General features: G+C 29.6%; 1 protein-coding gene across 1 annotated transcript in view; it reads left to right on the top strand.

The window, feature by feature from the left end:
- The first annotated feature begins 899 nt into the window (after positions 1-899).
- LOC137626435 (uncharacterized) overlaps positions 900-5,500 on the top strand; it is a 423,533-nt gene continuing 418,932 nt past the window's right edge. The window contains exon 1 of the mRNA XM_068357427.1: positions 900-1,224. The gene's annotated coding sequence lies outside the window, so the exon portion shown is untranslated. The remainder of the gene's footprint in view (positions 1,225-5,500) is intronic.

Raw genomic sequence — 5,500 nt, 5'->3', positions numbered from 1 at the left:
TAGATTTTCTGCAACTTAGAAATAACCCAAAATAACTGCATTTAATGGCTAAATAATCCTCTTCTTGTATGGTACTCCTTTTTGTAGTGCCTTGAATTATCAAATCAACATCCTTTTCGTGTCTGACATTGTGTATGGCGATGATCTTCTTCAGCCATTATTGAAAATCAATCAGGTGTAAAGTGTAGAAAGGAATGACACAATACATTTTATATAATATATATAATATATATATAATATATATATATATATATATATATATATATATATATATATATATACATATATATATTATATATATATGTATATATATATATATATAAATAATCATTTATATATACTTATATATATATACCGTATATATATATGAATATATTTATATATATATATATATATATATATAATATATATATATATATATATATATATATATATATATATATAAAGGCCCTTGTTCTTTATTATGCAAAGGGAGATTTATTTAAACGACTATATATGCGTATGTATAAACTGTTATAGTTAATATTTGATTTGAAAACATAAAAAATAGAGACACTGAAATTCACATTAAACCTTTCAAAGATCCAATTAAGCTTCTTTCTAATCCTCGTCAAAATCGAAGGACATTGAGACGCAGATATGATACAATCACAAAGTTTCGCTAAAGATGGAATTGATTATTTTGTTGTTCATCGAAATATGAGTTAATGTTTCATTAGTATTATTGTGTTGTCATCAGATAACAACGCCTGACGACGTTCGGTGTTCAGGGTGAGTGAAGGATGGCGCGCTGGGCAGGATGCAGCCCTAATCTTATCTGGGATTTCCTGTGGTGACTTCACGCTGCTTGACTCGTCGCTAATATATGTAAAGCGAATTGCTTTAGTAGCCAGCAAGAATGTGTACCATTAAGTGTTTCACAGGGATCTTTAACCATTTTTATGTTCGATTGGTGCAAATTGGGCAGAAAATATCTGGACTTGTAATTTAAAACTTTTCCTCCAGCTAAGACATCAAGTGCTATATCAACTAAGAAAGAAAATCAGGCCTACGTGTTTTTAATGTCTGATACTAAGATGTGAAGTCTTCTTATTGCATTAGTTATAATCCCTGAATAAGGGACAAAAACTCATTAGAGCTCGAGTCAGGAGACAGAAAATTACTCGGCCAATCAATTGCTTACGCCCAAATCTGCTGTTGCCTTCTTCAAGGAGAGATAGAAAGGTAAGTATTCTATAGTATTCTATATAGGCATTAGAAGTGAAATTTGAAGGATGACCTGATTTCGATTAAAGATTTTTTTATCTTTCCATAAAATATTTCACGGAAATGTGATAACATAGAAAGGAACATTTTCCATTATAATGTTTACGGATGTTTGGATCTATTTGAAAGTTTTCAAGGCTTAATTTTTCTTCACTTTTAATCAGAAAGAAGATCTGCATTTTAAATGAAAAGATTTATAGAATGAGAAGTCTTATAGATATCTCATCAAGTCTTGGATCATCTGGACTGAATTTTACTTCAGATAAAAAAAAAAAGTTCTTTACTTTTATGATGTTAGCATTATATCCACGAATTTCAGGATTTTCATTTTGTTATTATCATGATTAAAGGCAAAAGTTACTCAAGCCAGTTCCAGATCTAATAATTTCTCAAAGAGTTTTACTAATACTGTTCCCTCCCTTCACCTGGCAATCAAGTCTGAATTAATTTTCTTGGTGGACTACTCACCCATTTATTAAATGTTATATAATCATGAATGTTACTTCAAGTTTCCTTGTTGATTTGGTTTTCATGAATCTGAAGTTTAACAATAGAAATATTTTACACTTCTTATTACTCACTTTTATATATTTTTATCTAAATATAAAAGAAATCTTTATGAATTTAGATTGGGAAAATGAAGGAATTTATAATAATGGGGACTAACTTAACAACTTCAGGCTTGCAGAGGATATAGTTGTGTTTGTGGAATCATGGGGAGGAATTACAAAATATGATAGAAAATTTTGAATAAAGAAATCAGAAATGTATGACTGAAAAACCATATGAATAGAAATGAGATGATGCTCATTGAAAATTCAAAGAGAAAACAATAAGAGTGATGGATGAGCCTCTGGAGATTGTTATTGAATATTCGTGTTTTCCCCAGGACAAGACACCGACATTAAAAGAAGGAAAAGCATAGGATAGAGATAATTTGGTGAACAAAATTAGATTATGAAAAGAAAAATTTATCTTTCTCTAAAAAGAAAAGTATTAAATGAGATGGTCCTAAAAGTATTAACTTATGGATCAGAAACTTGGAGCTAAACTAAAGCCTCAAAATAGAAGCTATTTCCTACACAAAGAGGTATGGAAAGAATAATGATGGGAATAGAATTAAGAAAAAGAAAAGAGCAACATGGATACGAGAACAAACTACAGTAAAGGATATTCTAACAACTTATAAGAAAAAGAAATGGACAACGGAAGGACTTTTAATGAGAATGACAGACAATAGATGGAAATTACGAAAAATAGAATGGGTCCTTATAGATTGCAAAAGGAGCAGAGGAACGAAGAGAAGACGATGGATCGGCGAATTAAGGAAGTTTACAGGCGTGGAATGGCACAGAGAGACAATAAACGGACGCAAGTGGAAGGACATGTCTAGGGCCTTTGTTTTGCAGTGGAGTATTAATGGCTATATATATATATATATATATACATATATATATATAAATATATATATATATATTTATATAACTGATATAAGTGGTAGGGCAGGTCTTAGGCCATTGTTCCGCAGTTAACTAGTTTCAGATGTAGATATATATATATATATATATATGTATATATATATATATATATATACATATATATATGTATATATATATATATATATATATATATATCTACATCTGAAACTAGTTAACTGTGAAACGATGGCCTAAGACCTGCCCTTCCACTTGTGTCAGTTTATATATATATATATATATATATGTGCAGAAGAACCACAGGGAAAATGAAAATACGGAATATACACTTAAGTCCTGACTAGTTTCGTGATACTTCCTCAGAGGACTGATTTATTGAGAGAGGTTTCTTGCAATTTATAGGGAAAGCAAAAGTACGAACATACATATAGAGATTTAGAGAACAATAACACTCCCTTACCCCGCTACCTGGGCTTGACTCAGGTGTTGAGTAGGAGGAGTCCCCAAGCTCGTTAGACACCTGCTAAAAAGGGTCATTTCTAGTGGCAGGTATATTCTTGTTTTCTTCTTTTTTTACTTTCAGTACAGTTTATTTATATGGCAATGCGGTAGCCTTATCTATATAAATACATAAGCAAAACATACACAAACATACAAATATATATACATATATATATATATATATATATATACATATATACATATATATATATATATATATATATATACATATATACATATACATATACATACATACATACAGATACAAATAAATATACATATATACGTAAATACATACACATACACATACATATACATACATATACATATATACGTATATATACACATACATATATACATATATACACATACATACATATGCATATATACATTTATATGTATACAACATTAATATCATAAACATATAATCATGTATATATCAATACTTATATCTAGCATAACACTATATAGTGCCAATATACTTATGCATACTATATAAAAATAATTGTTTCCTTTAATGAATGGTAGCTTAGGTCTAAATATTAATTTCACACCCGACGTTAATTATTCACAATACATTCAATTCTACATTAAGTGGTTAATGTTTTTTTATATAGCTTACAAATCTATTTACATACAAAGGCGTCGAGTTTATACATTCCATGACCAATATTCAAGTTGTTTTCAAAGGTTTCTTTTATGAAACTGGACTCTATGATGTTTCTTTCCACTAAGTTATTTGAATGAACCAATTTCTTTGCACCTGACCAATTAATAGGGTGATTTTTATCTCTAACGTGGGCAAAGAGTGCATTATTATCTTGAGCATACCTGACACTTTTCTTATGTTGTTCAATTCTCTTTTCTAGGGCTTTACCAGTTTGACCAATATAGTATTTTTCACAAGCATTGCATGGAATACGATATACACATCCCTTGGTAATGTCAGGAGAATTCTTTATTAAGGCTGTTTTTATTATATTTTTATTCTTAAATGCTACATTTACATTGAAGTTTTTTAACAGTTGGGGAATTTCTTTAAATGAATCACAATAAGGTAGTACAAGTAAATTTTGTGTGTTATAGTTTTTTTCTGTTATCATTACCGAAAAAAGTCTTTTTTGCTGTTCTTAGGGCATCATCTAACACAATTTCAGGATACTTTAGTTTTTTACCTATTGCTCTAATACCATTTATTTTCTCATCAATATATTCAGGGCTGCAGACTCGGAATGCTCTTAAAAACATAGAAGTAAATACAGATTTCTTAAAACTATTAAAACTCATAAGCCAAATTATCCAGCTAGGCCAATAATTAGCTCTGTAGGTTCAGCAGCATATAAATTATCTAAGTACCTTGTGAATATCCTCAATCCTTTAGTTGGCACCATCTCATATTCAAATATAAAAAATAATGTAGACTTGATTAACAAACTGAATGAAGTACAGATCAACAGTACCTGTAGGCTTGTCAGTTTTGATGTAGTCTCACTATTCACAAAAGTACCTATTGATGACATGTTGGAATTTTTATCTGAAACATTAGATAATAGACAATTGAATCTACCATTCTCCAAACACACTTTAATAGAATTAATTAAATTATGTATAAAAGATTGTAAATTTGAATTCAGTGGGAGATTTTATGCACAAACTTTTGGTATGGCTATGGGAAACCATTTATCCCCAGTATTGAGCAATCTATATATGGAATTTTTTGAAAGCAGAATCGTAAATAACATCATACCTAATAATGTAAAATGGTTTCGATATATTGACGACATAATATGTGTGTGGCCAGGAAATGAAAATTTAGATAACTTTTTTCTTAGATTGAATAGTTTGGTACCATCAATAAATTTCACTATGGAGCTGGAGAATAATTGTACCCTACCTTTTTTGGACTGTCGCATACATAGATGTAATAATAGTCTCAAGTTCAGTGTATACAGAAAGCCAACGAATATCTCGGCATATGTCCATTATTACTCAAACCAAGGCAACAAAGTTAAGAAATCTGTATTTACTTCTATGTTTTTAAGAGCATTCCGAGTCTGCAGCCCTGAATATATTGATGACGAAATAAATGGTATTAGAGCAATAGGGTAAAAAACTAAAGTATCCTGAAATTGTGTTAGATGATGCCCTAAAAACAGCAAAAAAAGACTTTTTTCGGTAATGATAACAGAAAAAACTATAACACACAAAATTTACTTGTACTACCTTATTGTGATTCATTTAAAGAAATTCCCCAACTGTTAAAAAACTTCAATGTAAATGTAGCATTTAAGAATAAA

This window comes from Palaemon carinicauda, chromosome 34, assembly GCF_036898095.1.
Source record: "Palaemon carinicauda isolate YSFRI2023 chromosome 34, ASM3689809v2, whole genome shotgun sequence".
NCBI lineage: Eukaryota > Metazoa > Arthropoda > Malacostraca > Decapoda > Palaemonidae > Palaemon > Palaemon carinicauda.
The sequence above is the reverse complement of the archived record's forward strand: the minus strand, read 5'-3'. Positions and strand labels throughout refer to the sequence as shown.